The 20,700-nt window shown below is 43.2% G+C and overlaps 1 protein-coding gene across 9 annotated transcripts in view; it reads right to left on the minus strand.

The window, feature by feature from the left end:
• Positions 1-20,700, minus strand: part of LOC102369805 (poly(rC)-binding protein 3-like) — a 322,632-nt gene that overhangs the window by 256,649 nt on the left and 45,283 nt on the right. For 4 of the 9 annotated variants that reach the window (XM_025198321.1, XM_025198320.1, XM_025198318.1 and 1 more), the window contains exon 1: positions 2,964-3,214. The exons of 1 other annotated variant lie outside the window; for it this stretch is intronic. The gene's annotated coding sequence lies outside the window, so the exon portion shown is untranslated. Of the gene's footprint in view, positions 1-2,963; positions 3,216-20,700 lie in introns of those variants that run through there. 4 more of the 9 variants (XM_025198322.1, XM_025198315.1, XM_014517640.2 and 1 more) reach the window with 3 other exon arrangements.

Raw genomic sequence — 20,700 nt, forward strand, 5'->3', positions numbered from 1 at the left:
TGGGGCATGTTCCCCCTCCCCCCCCCCGACTAAGGCGGCACCAGTCGCCCACGTCCTCATTCCCCTTCCAGCTTCTGAAGTCCCACTCCTCTGGCAAATGTTCCATACACCTGCAAGGTCTTGGCTTCAGCTACATTCCTCTTTTACCTTTTGAGCCTACTCAACTTCTCCTACTGTAGATAAGTACCCTGTACCCCCATAAAACCCTTGTGCCATCCTTCCTGAAAGAGTCTGGTCTGAACTCCCACTTCTTAGAAAAGATGGAACTGGAAGGCTAGATTCTCTCTTGCCCTGCATAAGAGTTGCAAATCGCTACTATTCTCATGTGCTGGATTTTTTTTGTGCTTAATCTGTACTTAATGCAGTTCACATCCGTGCAAGGAAACTGAGAATCCATTTCACCCTTTTCAAAAGGACAACGACTGACTGTTTGGAATGACATCAGAGAGCTTTTTTGTTTATTGTCCAACCAACAAGACAGCATTATAAAATCCTGCACAAAAATATCTGTCAAATCAGTTCATATTAATGTCAAAAAAACAAAATTCCCCTCACAGAGCTTAATAGCTAACAGAATTCTGAACAGCATGCACCACATCCTGAAATGCTTCTTCATTTAATACTCAAATTCTTCCTTAGGCAAACTTTCATGGAAGTCCTGGGGCATAAGGACCAAGTAAAAGTTGAAGACCCAGCTCAAGATTCTGAACTTCTGGCAAAAAGCAATTCATAAAAAAGGGAGGATTAAAATAGTAAAGTACCTAATGGTAAATCAACTGTAGCATTTAGGATAAACCACACATGTGCCATAAGGCTGTTTTCAAATAATGAGGCTTTCTAATGGAGTGGGCTTTTTTGCTATTATTTTCTTATTTATCACTGAGATGCATTACCCAGATTTTTAGCTTTAAAAATACAAGAAAAATATATTAATTCATTAAAGGATAAAACAAACGTGTACTACATTCACAATTCATTACATTATCATACCACATACAGTATGGAGAAGGTTTACAGGCACTTCTTGAAGAAACTAATAGCAACTGATTTCAATATTTTGAAGATCTTCAGCTTTTCATGAATAAGAGACTAGGAATTGTAAGGAAAGGTATGGTCTGACCAAGAAATCCATTCACCTGTATACTTATCGTTATCTCTAGTCACAAATAGATTATAATGCAGTTATAAAGGGATCTTCTCATATAGTAAACCAGCTATGTCAACTTGCAAAGCTGTTATCAATATTATGCATGCATCTTTGCAAAGATTTTTATTATTCTATACATGTTTTAGTGTTCTCTTACTAGGGATTTTTAAAAAATACAATTGATGTATCACTAGCAGCATTTTCGTTTAAATAAAATAAAATGCAATGTCAATCGCATCCAACTGTAAGCCTCTTAATAAGTGCTTGTCTACCTTTCCTATGGCCAATTCCTGGAATCCATTTTGAGTAATCCACAACAGTAGTTTATGAACTTTGTACCAGACATCTTTTTAGGTGATAAGTACTGCACAAGTGGATTACTACTCACTTGCCTCCATTTTGAGCGGTTGTGTCACTTCTATAAGCCTTATATACAAGGAAAAGACAAGACAAATAGCTAGATCTGAAGGAAAATTAATTTTGCAACAATGCACTTAAAAAGGATTTAAAAAAATTTTAACATTTGAAGGTATTGATACACAACAACTGAACTGATTTCCTTTCTGTGATTTGATTTTCTTGCATGTCGTTTATAGTGGAGTTTGCTGCTAGTCTACATTTAGTAAATTTATCTTATAAAAAATTATGAAGAGAACAAATAGAAAATACCTTCAAACACATAAGAATAACAAAAAACATATATATTTCATGGTAGCAGGATTGTGTTTAAGCATAGATCAGTAACAAATAACATCCTCAAGTTATGGAGTTGTAAAAAAGATGTCAAATGAACAGATGGAAATTTAGTTAGCCTTAAACATATAGTAATACAACTTTTTCTAACCTCAAAAGAAAATATTTTGACTTCAGGATATCCAGAAATTTAACACAATCCTATTAGCACTATCCTAAATTTGCTGTCAATTTCCTGACTAATACTGAATTTTCTTTAAGAACTAGGTATTAAAGAAGTTGCATATGTTCTTTTTCTCCATTGTCTAACACATATGATTAGGGTAGCGGCTGTCTTGTTTTATCAACAAGATTTAAAAAAAATCTCAAAAAATTGCAATAATCGGTTAAATATATTCAAACAGCTTCAAATGATAAGACTCATAATACATGAGAAAGTATTTCAGTTCACTTGATTTTTTATTGTAATACCCATTTACAGTATGCCAAAAAACTTCTTAGCCTCTGCTTTTCTAATCAGACCACAACAGCTTGTGATTTTTTTTAGTGAATAGCTTGCTTTTGCCTGTCCTGATTTCACATTAAACTTACAGCAAACTATTAACTGGGGAGGGAAGCAGGGAGGGTAAGAAAGCCTTTAAATGATATTATAGCATTTAAATCCTCAAGCTGCCAACTCAGGCTGAGCTGCTCACCAAAATGAAGTGCACACATTTCAAATGACAATCCCCAATACATATTTTAATGTAGCCCTCTTGTCCAGATGATAAGCCATACAAACATTTTTAAAAAATCTCCATACAAATCACTTTAAAAGCAACTTGTTAGTTTAAATCTTTGAAAGATTTGCCTTTTGTTAGGCTGCCCTGGGCATTCAGCCATCACGAATAACAGCACGCTAGATAAACAAAACTCTGATCACAGTGCATATGGGACAGCAAATACAGCAAGCTGAGTTCCAGTCTTAAAGATTTTTTTCTTAAAAAAAAAAAAAAAAAAAAAGGATTCCTTTGGTCACACTATAAATTCCAGAAAATAATACAGCGTTTCTAATATGAAAGCTTTGCAGCTGAAACCCTGAACATCATCTGAATAAATAAATCTGACTGGTAGAAGTACTGACCTGCTGAGCTGGTCTCCAGCCCGCACTTTAGATGAAAAGCTCAGCCAGAGTTTCCGAACAATTTCCTTCTGTAGAGTTAAAGTGAGTGTGGTCCCTCTATTTGTCTTCTGATTCCAAGTGTGGACAGATGGCCAAGAGCCCTGAGCCCTTCTGGAATGAGGCAAAGCTTTTGCTTCCCCCCCACCCCCCTTCTCCCTTAGCTTAGCCCCTGGCAGATAAGCCCGAGTCAGGCACAGTGAGCTCACAACACCCCCTCCACCAATCATTTCAATTAGTGCCACATGAGAAGAGCTTCTGCCCAAAATCAGCTTAAGAAAGGGCCAGAGGGCAGGGCAATCTTCTTTGCTCCACAATGACCAGAAGCTGCTATAAATATCCAAACAAAAGCAGTCAAGGCCGGGAATGTCACAGCCTAATGTAATAAGATTGTAACGCAACAACCTATATGAGGAGCAAAGGGGGACAGGGGGTGATGTTTAAAAAACCAACACCCTATTATGGATGCTGTATATGTCAATGGATTATCAAAGGTATATATTTCTACCTGTAGACACCTGTGTGTCAATTAGTTTGATTGTTTTCTTGAGTAACTCACTGAAAACCATGTGTTACATTTGTTTCCTGACGTGTAAGTATCAGAGCATACAAACCAGTAATAAGATTTGGGTGAACAGGACTAACTACAGAATGAGTGGGGCTATATGCAACTCCCATATACCCACTTCCAACCCCTACCCAACAGTTGGTTCTTCCATAAAAACCGCTCTGAACGAGAGACTCGCCCCCCAACAAATAAAGTACATTAGTACATTCATTACCTACATGGACTCTTGTATATTTACTACCAAAATTTGGAGCCTGAATCTTAACCCCCTTACTCCAGCATAACTCCTCCTATGACAGATGCTGGTGTGAGAGCCAGCCCAAAGTTTGTAACTATACTGCTGAACAACAGGAGTTAAATTTAAATTGCCTTAGAGACCTAGCAAAGGGGCTCAATGTACAGTGGCCAGACCTAGAATGTGGACATTACGTTGCAAATATCTTGTTCCCATTGTGGCAGATGACAGCCGCTTGCTACAAGTTGCTGGATAATGCTTCCTCCAGTGCGGTGAGGAGAGGAAAAAGGGAGTGGCTTCACTTACATTTTACCGTGTGTAAATCCAGCATTGCCCTAACAGAGTAATCTCCCGACTGTTGATGATAAGATGGCAATAGCTAGGTTCACCTGGGGGGAAGCTTTCAGTAACAAATCACCTCCTTCCCACTACAAAGATTTGAGAATGTAATAAAACAATTGATCACCTGTAAATAATTATCTAGTTATTTCTCCCTCATCTAACTTATCTCAAGGCATCTTTACACTTGCTGGCGGGGGGGGTCTTTTAATTAGAGCAGCTCTTAAAATGCTGCAGCATCTTGTGTACTCAGTGTCCTGTACTTAAAAATGGCAGCAGGGGCACTTTAACTAAAGCACCCCCACTGAGACTTTTAAGTGCAGGGAAGCTTAATACACATGATGCCAAAGCCACTGGAGCATGCTAATTAGCATTAATTGAGTCTGCTCCAATGCATACTAATTAGAATGCATTGGAGCAGGTGTCAGGCATGTGTACAGGTACTCTCAATGTCTCTCTCTAAATAAAGGTACAGTGTGTAATTTTATCAAAAGAACACACTAATTCAATGCCTTTCTTCATGTGTATATAAAACAGGGATGAAAACCATTTGAAAATATTTCTGCATGCTTATGAGAAAACCTTCCTGCACCAGTGTTCCATGCATATAGCAAAAAACTCAGTTTCTTAACTAAATAACAAATGAATTTCACTTTTTATTCAGAGGCATTACACTGCATCTGTTTGCATGTACTTCCACAATGAACATCATTTCCTCATACTAAAATCATTAATATGTAAATATGAGATAGTTTACTTCATGGTTAACATTCAGAAGGACTGTCCTCTTGTTTTTCGTGAACTCCAAGGCTATGTACAAACACTCAAAAAGCCCGAGGTGGAATCAGTCCAATATTCGCAGGTTTCTCTAAGCTGCATAGCTTGAATCAATAACAAACTGAAGAAGTCAAGTTTAAGTTTCACTTGAGAAAGGCAAGCATAGGCCTGCACTGGCCCAGGGCAGAAGGCAGGGAGTCCTGAAACATCTGCCAGCCTGCTGACCATTGCTAAGCCCAGTCCAGCCAAGAGTGATCATCCCTGATTGACTGCCCAAACGCATGCCCCCAACCCCTGACCCAGTCCGGTGCCAGGCTGGGGAAGCCCCCTGAGGTACAGGGCTCCCCCTGTACCCTCATGCCCAGCTGCATGGGCAGGCACCTGGCCTGAGGGAATGCTTCCCTCACTCCCAGCTGTGGAAGTGGCAGGACCAAGTTGCCCATCCATGCCAGGAAGGGGTGAAGGGGGCAGACCAGGGCTTGGCAGCCAGAGCTGGGATGGGAAGAGTGAGAAGTGTCCTAGTAAGCCAACCGGGGGGCGGGGTCTGAAAGAGGGTGCAAAGCCTCCTGGGATGTGGGGAGACTGTAAAGTAACTTGAGTCAGGAGGAGATCCGCAACAGGTGTTTGCCAGACTAATTTAACCTAAATCAGTTAGGTCTGATACTACACCTATCCAGGTCCATCTTAAACCTGGGTTGGTCATTTTGGGCCCTTTTCCACTTGGTCCAACACATTCCAATTAGAATGCATTGGAGCAGACTCGATTAATCGTGGAAGGCACTTTAGTTAAGGTGCCCCTGCCACCATTTTGAACTGTGGGATGCTGAATATACGAGACGCTGCAGGCCTTATAGTTAGAGCAGTTCTACCCAGACCCATTTTAATTAAAATGCCCCTCCCCTCTCCCCAGAGCACACGTATAGGTGCCTGTAGCATCTTCATGCTCCAGGGGCAGCTGTGACACCCCCTGGCAGCTCCGCAATTCCTTCCTTGGCACTAGCTCTTGGGGTGCCCTTTCACTTCCTGCTCTTACCTGCCATGCCTTTGTTGTTAAACTTGATTAGGAGGGAGTCTGTCCAAGGGTCTTTGACTGAGCCTGTTGTTTTTCCTGTGTCAGGCTTCAGCCTTCTTGGCTTCCACCCTTTTCCTTTTGCTGAGCCCTCTACCTCCAGTTCATTAACTGAACCAAACTTCAGGGTTCCCAGCTCCCTGCCTCCGCCCTTCACAGGTGCTGGGCCCTCCAGCCTCAGTCTCTGCCCCTCTCAGGCTTTGGCCTTCTGGCCCCACACTCTTCCTCACTCTGGGCTCTGGCCTTGCTCCCAGGCCTTTGGCTATGCCTTGAGCCTGCCCCAGGCATAGCTTATAGTAAACAGGTGCCCCTAGGGCACAAATGGGACTGCCAAACCACCCCCTTAGTCCTAAACCTAAGCCAGCATGTAAACAGTACAACAAAATGTAAGCCCCTGGCTATAATTCAAACTGTCTGTGCTTAGTAATTAAAAGTGCCTCGACACAGCAGAATTCTTAGCACGATTCGAGTGCTCGGTGCAAGGAATGCCTCGCTACGGCGGGAAAAGCCTTGGCGCAGTGATCAGCTCCCGCCAAAACTAGCAGCTGCACTGTTTGGATGCATGCTACCGATTGGCTCATTGTAAATTATTCATACTCGACGGCTAGCAATTGGCTCACTAGCCGTATAAAAGCTTGGGTAGTTTCCGCCCAAGCTGGAGAACTCCACGTGTATGTTGGGAACGAGTTACCTTGGAGCAAAATTGGAGGCCTGATCAGCCACCAACCACTCCCCGTCGCCGACCGTCCCGATGTACCCTGCACCCTGCATGCTCGGAAAACATTGGTGTACCTACACTGTGTGCATCGACGCAAGTCCCTGTACGTCAGTTTGTAAGTAAAGTTCTTTTCAATTCAACCAGTACGCATTTGTGCCTAACTCCATTCCATCTGCACGGCCCCAATTCCGGCTATACTCGGCCCCCACACAAACAACCCCCACACTGGCTTCAAACATAAATCCCAGCTCACTAGCTGTAGGCACAAAGCTCCCCCAACTCTGGGGTGCTCCCTTTAAGTCTCAAGAGCCTTACTGGTAGCTCAGCAACAAACCAGGTATCCCTTACAGCTTACAGGGCAGGCTGCCTGCTCTGGCTCCAGTTTATATGCCCAGAGCCCTGCCTCTTCTGGTCATGTGCTCTATCAGCTGACCTGGCAGCAGGCTGCTTATTAATCCCAGACTGGTCAGCTGTGCTTGTCTGGTTTCTGATCACTTATATCAGTTTATGTGTAATTTCTGTCCCTAGCCTAAGAGATTAAGAGAAGGTTCTGTGCATAGTTGTGGACCATGAACTTTTAGAAGAGGCATATATCTAAAAGATAAATATTTAGACAAATCTTATGCAAACTGCTTTGGCCAGGAAATCAGGTGGCTATCTTGTGCAAACAAAGTTGCCAGCAAGATTTGCAATGCTTCCCAATTTTGACAGCATCAGAATTAGTATTTATTTAACAAAGATCTTTCAATAAAGTGCAGTACAGTGAAGCATAACAATAAAATCAATAAAAACAATACCACTTAAGTATTGTTTGACCAAAGCTTAGGTCATTAGTAATTCAATGACATTTTTGCCTGACTAAGATGTATGGAAGAGCTTCATATAAGAAAAAAATTAATCGCAGAGAAATAGGAATTGAAATAAGGCATTTACATGGGAAAAAACTATTGACTATGATATATTTAAATAGCTGCATAGTTTTGAATCAATTATCATTTGGTAAAAAGTCAGTAAGAAGCGCACTATTAATAGTAAACTTATTGCATGAAATACAATGTGGGCACTCAAATAAGCTATGTCCATTGAATATACAGATAGACAGACACAAGTGAGACACTGATACTAAAAATACCAAAGAGATAACCTTTCTCAGGGAGTTTTTGTTTTTTAAACCTCTTATCTTAGGTAAAAAGAGAGTTATGAAAACACAAGAATAAATAGCAAAAAAGCCCCTAACAAAACAACTATTTATTCCACACCTTCCAGAAAATTCCCACTCAAGTTGGCTTGCCTTGATCTGCTAATTATCAGGGTTGTCCAAAATGGCTGTGTTTCATTTTGTTTTGGATTCAGCATTTCAGAGGGACAGAGATTCATTTTGGTGTTTTGAATCACTGTCCCATTTTGTTTTGGCTGAAACTGTTTTGGAATTTTTACGGTGTTTTGGCCATAAACTATAATGGGGAATCACAAAACTGCCTATAACTTTGTCATTTTCTGCCTGATTAGGATGACACTTGCAGGCACAGTAGCCCCTTCTGAGTCCATGAAGCCTGCCAAGTTTCAAGGAGATAGGTATAGGGGTTTCTGGGAAACTGCACCTCAAAGTGCTGACAAGCAAAACTTGTGACATGTGTGACTTTATGTATACCTCTCTGTCCTTCCCCCAGAGCACTGGGATTGGAAGGGACCTCAAGGACAGATCATTGTCACTGGCCAGCTACAGATGTCAATATCAAAGCAGTCCTCCCCCCTCTCTCTTTCCCCGCAAGCCTGCCTCCGAAACAGCTCTGAAACATGTAAAATGTTTCGGAAACATCTGAATCATTTCGGAAAATTTCTGAAATGTTTCGAATGGCCCACTTCATTTTAGAGCTGTTTCGGAGCCCTGCGTTTCATTTTGGATTTGATGTTTCAATCATCAAAACATCCGAATCTGAAATGAAATGAAACAGCTGCTGAAATTTCACACAGCCCTAGGTATTACTATTTTACAAGCTCCATTATTGCAACTTGTGGATAAAAATGATGGCGGTACCTTCAAAGAATGCTAAAATTACATGGTGAGAAAAGCTGCATTTATGGAAATATTCATAACAGAGATATTCAGCACAACACAAAGGCTCTCTCCTGTACGCTTAGACATACTCAAGGCAGCATGCTTTATATATCCAGATGTGGTTGCTGTAGATGAATCTGACAAAAATAGCATGGACACAACTCATGTATTCATGAGAAAAATCCCAACACAGAGATATATGAAGAAGAGTTACTATGGTAGTTGTATTTCTGCATCTAAAAAGTGTTTACAAAATATCTACTGCCAATAGATTAGTGCTTAGATTTCCTGTTTTATATGTAATTATTGCTATTCTTCACTGAGTACTTATGTGTTTAACTCATGTCCCTGACAGCAACTTAGAATAGGTATATTAGGGCTCAAAGTTTGACATATATAATGAGATCTTGGAAGAAACAAAACTATATATGGAAACCTATCCTTAAGCATCAGTTGATCCCCTAAACACTGTATTATTTGATAAGTGAAAAGTGACAACACCATATAGTATTAATGCTCTTTTCTTTCACATGTCTTTGCTCTTGGAAAAAAATGGATTATGCTATTTCTTTGTCTGAATAAAATGTTGCAGTTCCAGAGATAAAGACGTATTCAGTTGAGCAATTAAATAGCTAAATAAATGAATCAGCAGAGCAGAAGTGGCAGATTTAATTACTGCTTAGAGCTAGGAAGGCGAACTAATTATAGGGTTCATGAACCACATGCCACTCTTTTCCTTAACCATGTGCTTCGATTCTTCTGGATCAAATACTGCAGAAACATGAACCAGGATAAGAAAACTATTCAAACTTAAAAAATAACGTCTAATCTTTGTCTATAGTCCAAACATACTCAGTACTCTGTTTTAACTGGCCATGTGCAATTGAATAGATAAATCAGTACTGAAACAATTACAACAGTCTTCTGTTAATCAAGCAGGGCTCTGAAAATGCCATTCTCTAAAGCCCAAGGGATAGTCAAGTTCTCTGGGTATGAATACCATGAAGGGTGCACCACAATAGTACACATGCATGGGAATGGAGGCATGCAGCATACAGATGTATCAAGTAAATAATTAAATCCCTATCCAACCAAAGCCTGGAAACTGCAAAAGTGGTGAGAGACTGTTGGTTGTTGCCCTCTAGTCTAGAGGTCTTTCTATCACAATAGGCCATAAGATAACATTTTAAAAGTTGCCTCGTGCTGTAAACTATGAAGCCACCAATGGGTGGGAATGAATTTCACACTTCTTGTGGACTACTTTTCTTCCTAACTTTTCATTTTCCTCTATTATTCTCAGTGTTTTCTTGTAGTCAGGGTGCAAATTGTAGTTACTTGAGCTCTACACTGAAGTTGCTGTCTTGCATGAATGAGAACAGAGTAGGAGGGAGAAGCAATGTTGGATATTTTCTAGACCACTGATTCTTTACTAGAGTGCTGGGGCACCCTGGGTTGTTGTCAAATCCTTTAAAGGGTGCCTCATGGTGTAAGGAGATAAGTAAGGTGTGAAGAAATAAGCAGATAAATACAGGCTCAGGCTCGCCCCTGCCTGTATGATTCCCCACCCCCAATGCCCTGCCCCTCTGCAAGGAGGTAAGCACTGTAATATATGTTAGTTTTTTAAATTGGGTGCCACTCAATTCACAAAAGTTATGGAGCGGTGCCTTGAGTTCCCCCCCCCGCCAACTCCTTCTGCTTCCAGCAAGGAGAACATGCCCCCTTCAAAATCCCCACACTGGGCCACAGGAAAACACATGCTGACCATAGGCTTGAGGCAGCCAATCAGGGCTGTCCTATGCACTGCTGCCATCTGTCACCAGACAGGCAGAAGGAAGCTGCAGAGTATGCTTTGATTGTGCAGCCAGACAGAGCCCCTGTACACGTATTAGCACTGCAAGCTCTGCACTCTTCAGGGTCTCAGCATTTGAATGTCTGTACTTGCAGTTTTGGGTAAGTTTTTCTACTAGGAGAAAAAACCTGGGAGAATTTGAATGCACGTATACAGCTTCTGTTCCATCCAGGATTAAAATCTTAGCAATATAGCTAACTTGTATTGTTAGAGGAACGTACAGATGTAACATGTGCATTGACATAAGCTCCCATTTTCCTTTTTAAGTGGTTAAAAGTTACATTTGTCTATAACTCACCACTACCATCGCCACCAAATGTATAACAGCTTATACACAGTTGTTAAAAAAAGCCTACTCCACTGCATACACAGCCCTCCCTCAGGTAGAGGATGAGAGAGAGAACAGACCATATTTGAGAGATGTTAATCAAATCACAAACTGCATGACTAGAAGTTAAAATAAAATAGTGATAAGGTGGATATATTAAACACGTATACAGAGCAGGATAGATGTCATCTGATGATGTATCAGCCATAATATCATATTTGTATACATTTCTAAAATATTTAGTGGATATGGGAGGGAAAGTGGGCAATTGTGGCACTCAAAAATTGACACGGTGTTTACTTTTGTACTTTTATGGTAGTCAGTAGATTTATTGTTGGGGTTTATTGTAGGGGCTAGTTTACCCCTACTTTCTCAAAAATTCTCTGGAGGTGACAGAAAAATGACTTCCCCAGTAAGAACATAAGAACAGATCTTTTGGTTGGAATGAACCTCAATTAAAATCCAGCCATGGCCCTTTTTCACATTCCTACCCACTGCCTAGATTTTTGATCAGAATGAAAATAGTTCTCCTCCATGTCAGGGATGTATGTCCATGACACTCATTGGACAATTGCAAATGTCATTTTCCTACCAAGCTTAGGAATCTGCTTGGTCAGGCTGAAATTTTGAGATGTGGAGGCTTTTGTCTGGTTCACTGCACAGAGGCAGTGTGTCAGCAAGGACACAGATATACTGTGGATCCAGGTCAGGTAGCAACAGGGAAGTTTCTTAAGCATGGTATCACACAGAGAGAGACTTTCTGCCTGGCTTATGTTCAGCTCAGAAGGAATAGCTTCTGAACTCAGCTGTAGAGGAAGGCATGTAAGAAGGTCATAGAGGAGTCAGGCTCTACAAGAGATAGACATCTCAAACAGAATGTATACACAGACTGTCACTCACAGGGCAATGTGCATTGCCCATTTTAAAAGAGCTTGAAAGAGAAGGTCTCCTTTTGAGAACAGCCATTAGCCTTTAGCTCTGTAGACCAGTGGCGAGTTATTCTGACTGATAGGGTTAAAGTAGTTGCCAATAGTTTCTCAACCCTGGGAAGAAAGCAAGTTGTCTCAGTGATGCTTCATTTGTCTCAGTTCTGCTCAGTTAGGTTGTTTGCACAGATTACAGAAGTGACTAACTGTTCCAGTGGGTGTAAGAAGGTGTTGCTGGTTGACTTGTACGAAGAATAAATTACTGTGTTTTTGGTATAAGGTTTAAATAATGTATTTATTCACAACTAGTCACAGAGCTAAATATAATTCAAAAGCGCTCACCGTTCTCTGCTTTCAGAGCTCAAAGGAATGGTATTTTGTTCCCTTAGTATTGTATTCTCCTAATATTTCAAATTAATATAATTATGCTGAGGGTTTGAAGAAACCTTAGCGAAGTGGTAAATATGACAAATGCCCTTCATTTGGAAAAATGAAAAAAGGAATTGAATTACTTTTATGGAACAGATAGCTGAAACCACAGGAACAACTGACCAAAGCACAGGCCACATGGAGGAGTGGAAGGACTTCAGGGCTGAATGCCATTGCAGAAGGCTGCATATTGTTTGAGGTAGCTATATATCTGTGAGAGAAAATAGCAGCAGAAACACCACAGAATCACACAAAGAAAGTGACAAGGGAGCTTGAGAGCCATCCAGAGAAGCACTGGTAGCATGACCAGTTTTTGTTTAATGCCATCATCAATGACCTGGAAGATGAGATGGAGTGCACCCTCAGCAACTTTGCAGATGACACCAAGCTGGGAGGAGCAGTAGATATAGTAGAGCGTAGATCTAGGATCTAGAGTGACTTAGACAAATTGGAGGATTGGGCCAAAAGAAATCTCATGAAGTTCAACAAGGACAAGTGCAAAGTCTTTCACTTAAGATGCAACAATCCCATGCACCAATACAGGCTGGGGACCAACTGGCTAAGAAGCTCTGCAGAAAATGATCTGTGGGTTACAGTAGATAATAAGCCAAATATGTGCCAACAGTGTGCCTTGCAAAGAAGGCTAACAGCATACTAGGCTGTGCTATTAGAAGTGCTGCAGGCAGATGGAGAAGTGACTATTCCCCTCTGTTTGGCACTAGTGAGGCCACATCTGGAGTAGTGTGTCCAGTTTTAGGCCCCCCACTACAGAAAGGATGTAGACAAATTGGAGAGAGTCCAGCGGAGGGCACTGGAAAATGGTTACTGGGCCGGAGCACATGACTTCTGAGGGGAGGCTGAAGGAACTGGGATTATTTAATCTGCAGAAAATACAACTAAGGGAGTATTTAACAGCAATACCTGAAGGGTGATTCCAAAGAGGATGGAGTTAGACTGTTCTCAGTGGTGGCAGATCATAGAACAAGAACCAATGGTCTCATGTTGCAGCAAGGGAAGTTTAGGTTAGCTATGAGGAAAAACCTTCTCACTAGGAGGGATACGAATAGGTTACCCAGAGAGGTTGTGGAATCTCCATCCTTGGAGGTTTTTAAGACCTGGACAGACAAAGCCTTGGCTGGGATGATCAAGTTGGGAATGGTCCTGCTTTAAGTAGAGGATTGGACTAGATGACCTCCCGAGGTTCCTTCCAACCCTAAATTTCTATGAATCTATGACCCTAAGGAAAACTAATGGTGAAACTGAGAGGACTTCTGGACAAAGTGCTAGCTGGAAAGAGATTTGGAAATATAAGCAAATAAACTCTCTCCTGCTATTTCTTTCCTTCCATATTCAGTTATTTATTTATTTGTATGGAATGCAGCAACTGAATGACAGAACAAGCTATAAACAATGGCACTGAGTGATAAGTCCAGAGTGACAGTTTTAGATCTGATATCTATTCCGAAGCCATGTGCTGGTACCGGCCCATCTTCAATACAACCATTAAAATGATAAGTAGGACATTCCTCTGTGATGTGTGCAATAGTTTGGATTTCACCACGCTCACACTTGAAGTCTTTAATAAAATTCCATTTATGTAGTAGGTAGTAACATCTACCTTGTCCAGTAGAAACCCTGTTCAATATCCAGATGTGCCTTGGTAAAACAAAGCCACGGGGTTTAGGTGTGTGATCTGTGATAAGAAATTTATTACTGATGTCAATTGTGTTCCATTACTAGATTCATTTTTCCTTGATGTCAGAACTTTTGTCATTCAGCTCTATTTCTGCACTCCAAAATGGCTTTTTCAACTTAAGCCTTGGCTTGGGGGATGGTAGAGGACGGGGTGGGGGAATTAAATTCCTCAAAAATTGGTAGCAAGTTGAGTAGAAGTAGTTTTTTGTAAACTCTTCAAGTAGCCTGTTTACAGTGAAGATCAGAAGAGGGGCTATGAGACCGCCAAGGATTGGAGGTGGATCTGCCTGTTCTACAAGTACCTGGTATGAGTCTCTTTATTTCAATTAGGCTGGTAGAGGCACTCCTGCCCCAACTGGGGAACAATACTCACTTGCTGAATAAATGAAGAGCCGGTGCTGATATTCTAAGAACTTCAGCATCGCTTCCCCCAACTTCTACCAGACAATTTTGAGATGTTATTATGTGTGGGAAGTTTTTAGTTATTTGCAGATGATGCCTATACATGAGACTATGGGCAAGGTGGACTCTTAAATATTTGGGGTTGGGTTCAGAGTTGACTGGTTTTTCATAAAATCTTGTTCTTAGTCTGGTGTTCACATGGGTGTTACTGAGATGAAAAAGCAATAAACTGTTTTGTCAGGGTTAGGCTTCAGATACCATTCATTAAAATAGTCTTCTAATTTTGCCACATCATTGCTGAGTGTAGTTTCAGTAATGCCAGGATCAGAGTCCTGTACTAGAATGGTGATATAGTCAGCATAAATAAATTGTTTTGTTTTTATATGGGGAATATCACATGTGTACCAATTGAAGAGGATGGGTACCAGAACAAATTCAGCTTTCACACAGGAAAATCATAGGAGTTAGGGTCACAAGCCAACAGGTGAAAGGGAAGGAACAGGTAAATAAATACAAAAATAAAAATAAAGGAACATGAGCAACAGTGGTAACATATACTCAGTACCTTAATTTCCTCTTCTTCCCCTTACACCACCAGAGGTTTCCCCAAACAAGCCTTTAGTCTCAGAGTGCTTGAACAGCATCAGCTTGCAGCTGACATCAAGTCTGAATACAGCTCCTTTGGTCCATAGTGCCCTGCCTATCCAAGGCAGTAGGATCTCAAGCTCCTCTGTACATTCTTCCTGTGAAAGGCTGACTGGACTTCATATGCATGCTGAAAACACTTTCTTCTTACTCTGGCTGCAATGTCCTCTCTTACTTGATTCTTTTTTATTCCCCCCCACCTCGATTCCCCACCACCTGGGAGTTGTAGCCCAACTTAACAGTCATCACAGCTCTGCAGACTGCACTCTGGTTCCATCTGCTGTTACACAAATTTACACACATTTATTACACTATGCATGCTACTTCCTGACCAGAAACAGTATTGCTAAGTGTGCATGGTACTGCAGATGTTCCACTTATAGAATCAAGGGGTTGGAGGGGACCTCAAGTATCATCTACTCCTCAAAATAACCCTGTCACCCAGCAGTGCTGATTAGCCACCCCTGGTGAATGTGGGTGCTCAAGCACTGCTTCCAGTTGGGAGCTAGCAAATGTAACCTGGGCGGTACTCCAAGAGGTACCCCCTCTCCAATTGAAGGGATCAAAGCAGGTGCACAAGCACTGTGGGAGGTGTAGGGACTCTCCTCCCCCTATAGAGCAGAGCCAGACCACCAATGGGGACTTAACCATATACCTTTTAATGAAAGAACAGTACTGGGAACATAACTAGTATTTACCCCCTGGTTTAAGGGACACTACAATGCCCTGAGGGGGCAGAATTCAAAGGTTAGACGCTTTGAATCATAGACATATTCATCCAGTTGACAAAAGACAGGGTTAACCAAAGTGTAAAACACAAACAGCAGAACAAACAATACTGGTTGGTGAAATATAAAAAGGCACAAAATACAAAATGTCAAATGACAGGGAAATATAGGGCCTAGGTACCTGAAGGGAGAGAAAGGGGGAAAACACAATGGCCCCTTTCCACTGCAAGAAGAATTTCTCCCTGTTAACTCATTGACCTCAAGTTACCCCTGCTGGGACTTGAACTAAGATCTCCCCCACAGTAGGCAGAAACACTACCACACAGCCACCACTGGTGGCACTGCTCCAAGCTACTAGGGGTCTTGACCTTCCCAGAACTGCAGCCTCATGTCGAGCTGCCTGGACTCTTATTGGAAAAGTTGGAAGCAGAGCTGGGAACCTCTCAGGTCGCTGCTCAGATCCTTGCTGGTGCTAGGGAGCCTCTCCTGCTGGCTGCACCCTCTCATATGGGATCCTGGAGCCCAGCGGGGAGCCTCTCCTGCCTGCTGCACGCCGTGCTGCTGAGTGTCAAATTGCTACCTGCAGGTCCTACTCCTTCAGGCTCTTCCTGGTTAAGTCCCCATTGGTGGTCTGGCTCTGCTCTATAGGGGGAGGAGAGTCCCTACACCTCCCACAGTGCTTGTGCACCTGCTTTGATCCCTTCAATTGGAGAGGGGGTACCTCTTGGAGTACCGCCCAGGTTACATATGCTAGCTCCCAAATGGAAGCAGTGCTTGAGCACCCACATTCACCAGGGGTGGCTAATCAGCACTGCTGGGTGACAGGGTTATTTTGAGGAGTAGATGATACTTGAGGTCCCCTCCAACCCCTTGATTCTATAAGTAGAACATCTGCAGTACCATGCACACTTAGCAATACTATCCCAGCTCTTTGAAGCTCCTTCCTTGTGGTCCCTTGCTGGTCTCTCCCTTGAGTCAGCCGTGCTGCCCCTTTTATCCCCCTCCAGGTGACCCAAGGGGCCAAATCAGGGGACATGGAGGGTGAGTCTCTGGGGCCTGACTGGTGAGGAAAGGGAATCCCAAGTCCTCCAATCATCTTTTGCCTTTTCAAAACCCCTGGGCTAAGTCACTGCCAGCTAGTCCGTCACACAAATATGGAGTGGTGTGGTGGGTACAGTAAGTTTGCAGTCTAGACAGAATCTCATATACAAAATGCTCATCACAGTTGTCTTCATTTCAAAACCAAGCAGCATAGACTATACAAAATGTAGACCAATGATACAAACTGAATTTCTGAATATAGATAATGGCACGATACCATTCATCATTTGACCTTCCTCCTTCCATAAATCAAAAGAGGTTTTCTGATCAACCCAGTCTTCTAGTAGGAAAGATTTCACTTTACTTTGAATTTACTACATTCCTAATAGTTCACTATCTTTTGTCTTCACCAGGTACTTGGATAAAACTGATGGCCTTAAAAATGTCTAAACACCAGAAGTCATTCTTAAATACTGAAGTCTCTAGAAAAGGAACCATCTCATTCTGGAGAAAAGCAAATATCTTGCATTAAAACCTAAAAAAAAAAAGAAGCTATATATATTTTGCCCCAATTCCCTTATTGAAGAGTCTGAATGCAATGAAATTCTTCATGCAAAAGTCTGATGGTAGGTAATTCAATGTCAGCAGAATGTGAGAGCATTCATGTGCCAGAGTAGAGGTTGACTAACGTTTGATTAGGAAGCTACTGAAGAACTTTAGAGTTAATAGCAGATTTAAAAGTGGGAAAAGCTTTGAAGTCTTTATCGATAGTTTTGCATTGAATCAAAAGGTGACTGAAATCATTTAAATTCAGGTAAATATGAATTACAAGCAGGAGTTGTTATGAAGTTACATTTGTTATAGCAGTTTCAATGCTTAAGAAAAATGCTTGGCTAGATTCACTGATCTAGGTGGAATCACAGATGAAAGGAAACTGAAGTAGGAGAACTTCATTCAACATCAAATAGGAAGAATCAGGACAGTCAGACAAACCTGGCCATCAGTGAATTTCTATCCTGTTCCACAGCATGTAATTTATTCCATCCCTTTAAAGAGCATTTTGAACTTCATGGCCATGCCCAGACGAGTGTGGATGTGTGGTATGTGGCACCACAGACCTGTCTACACAGACAGACCTATCTGCGGTGCCATATAGCGCACATGCAGGCATTCCCTGCACTGCTACTTTGCAGCATGGTTTTTTGTCTTTTTTTTGACCCTGGGAGATCCCAGGGAGCAAAAAACTCCCCAAAAATCCAACACCTCCCCACCCCCCCCAAACCCCATGCTGAAAAAAAGTGGGTTGGTGCACGTGGTAGTAGCACATGCCACCCAAAACTGGAACCTGGCCAGCTGGAGCCACATAGGCTGCTGGCCAGGTTTCCTGATGGAGAATTGCCGTGGTTGCAGTTCCCAGAGGCTCCCGAGACCCCGGTTAAGACTGCTGGGGCCAGCACAGTTGCTGGCCCCAGTCTCTCCTATCCCACCCAGGGTAACCTGCCATGTGTCAGAAGGTGTGTGGCACGGGTGTTTCCTGGGGAAAAGTAGCAGTGGCACAAGGGTATATTGCTGCTACTTGTCCCCAGGCAAACAAACATCTGCAGTCATGTGGACACAGCTTACAGAGTGGAAGGATGCCTTCTTAGGCCGTGTCCAGATAAGTGCGACTATGCAGTATGTGGCACTGCAAACACATCTGTGGCACTTCATACCACACATTTTAGACTTTCTTTGAGCTGCAAGGGAGCATTGGCTGTGCATGTGTTGCTTGACTTTTTTTCTCTGCAGGTTTTTTTGACCCCTGGTCAGGGGTGAAAAAAGGAAAAAAAAGCTGAGCAGCACACACACAGGTAGCATGAGGTCCTCAGAACCAGAGCTGGGCTACCCAGAGCCACTCTACCACTACTGGCCAGGCTCTGAGTGGCAGAATTACCACTGTTGGAGCCCCACCAGACTCCAGGTAAGGCTGCTGGGGCCAGGCCAGCGTTGGCCCCAGCCTCCCCTACCCAGCCCGGGGTAACTTACCATGCGCCAAGGAGTGCATGGCATGGGTGCTCCCCAGGGACAAGTAGCCGCAGCACAAGGCTCAGCACTGCTACTTGTCTCTGGGGAACCAAATGCCCGTGCTCATCTGGACATGCCCTTAGGGCACAGCCACACATGCAGGCACATGTACCACTGCTATTTGAGCCACTTTAAGCAGAAATTTGTGCCGGAGATTTGTGCCTCAGCACATGTACCCGACTTGTGTGGGGCAAATTGTGCCACTTGGGGCAAACTGACCCTACTCAACTCCTCCCAGATCTTCAGCCAGGGGGAGCTAGAGGCACTTGTGCTGGCCACAGCAGTATAAAAAGTTGCCCTGGTGAGCAGCTCAGGGCTACTTGCCTTCATGAACTTCTGAGGTCTGGCCAGTTGGTATCTGGGGACACCAGCCCCTTATGCCAGCTCTATTGCTGAAGCAGCCATAACCTAGTGTGACTCCTTCACCCTCTGCAGCATTCTGCCCGTAGGGGCTGCTGCCTGCTTGTGAGCTGCTGCCATCTACCAGAGCATCCACCCCCTTGGACCTGTGGCCCCATGGCTGTATGCCTGCCAGACCCAGAGGGGGAACCGCATGACCATCTGGGCTCTGGTACAGGCACTGCAGCAGAGCCACCTGCACCTCTGGGCCAACTGCCAGTGGGCTGTGGCTGCACAGTTGGCTTTTGGGTGGCACTGCTGTCATGTCTCTTGGTGTCCTTGCTCTGCCACCTGGGCAGCTATCGCCCAGAAGATGTGCTCCTTGTGGTAGCCTGCTTCAAACTGTTGAAGTGTGTTGACCTGGCCCCAAATAGCCCTCTAGTTGGGTCCCCAGTGCTAGCCTTGGGTCTGCCCAGGTTCCACCACTTGCCTCACCAGCAGGAGGGTAAAAAAAAACCCACGCTGAAAGAAAAAAAAAAAAAAGTGGAGTGGCACATGTGGACAGCAGTGTGCACTGCCCAGAACTGGAGCCTGGGCAGCCAGAGCCACACTCTAGCTGCCAGCCAGGTTCCTTACTGCAGGAGCACTGTGGCTGTAGCTCCCAGAGTCTCTTAGGAACCCAGGTAAGGCAGCTGGGGTCAGCAGTTGCTGGCTGCCTCCCCTACCCAACCCAGGGTAACCTGCCATGTGCTAGAGTGCATGTGGCATGGGCATTCCCTGGAGATAAGTAGCTGTGACAAGGTGTGCCACTGCTATTTCCCCCAAGGAAACACAGATACATAGATTGTAAGGGCTGGAAGGGGCCTCAAGATTATCAGGTCCAGCCCCACCCGCCTGCACTAGGCAGGAAAAACAACTGGGGTTGTCTTTTCATCCTCTTAAAGTGTGGGAAGCTCTCAGCAACTTATACGAACAGTAGACATCTCTTATCTCGCCATACTTTCAGGGCAATACACCAGGCCAGCAGAAGTCCATATGTACTGTAGCCAGTGTCACATGCAATGCTCTATGTGCAAACCGTCAACCCCTTCCTTTCAGGAGCTGGATGCAGTTTTAAGGTGCTAGCCTGGAGACCTGGGTTTAACCCCACAGAATTTGAGAGAGACCTTTATCAAGTCACTTAGAGAGACATCCTATTATTTAGTCTGGGCATCTAGATTTGCTGCAGACAAAAACCCCTATGTAGAAGACTAAAATTTTAGAGGTATTCTATTATTTTTGTCTTAGTTGTTTAGATCTGGGTGTCCAGATCAAGCTATGTTTTGTGTATCTACAAGAGTGATGGGGGCCAGTTCACCCCCTCCCCCAACAGGGGGAGCAGGACCACAGAGGCAGTCTCTGTAGGAGTTATGCTGCTAGGGCAAGTAGAGTTTCCAGCTTTGACAAGAGCAGAAGCAAGGTCCACAAACAACAGATGAAGCCAGCCATAA

This window comes from Alligator sinensis, unplaced genomic scaffold (genome assembly GCF_000455745.1).
Source record: "Alligator sinensis unplaced genomic scaffold, ASM45574v1 scaffold428_1, whole genome shotgun sequence".
Taxonomy (NCBI): domain Eukaryota; kingdom Metazoa; phylum Chordata; order Crocodylia; family Alligatoridae; genus Alligator; species Alligator sinensis.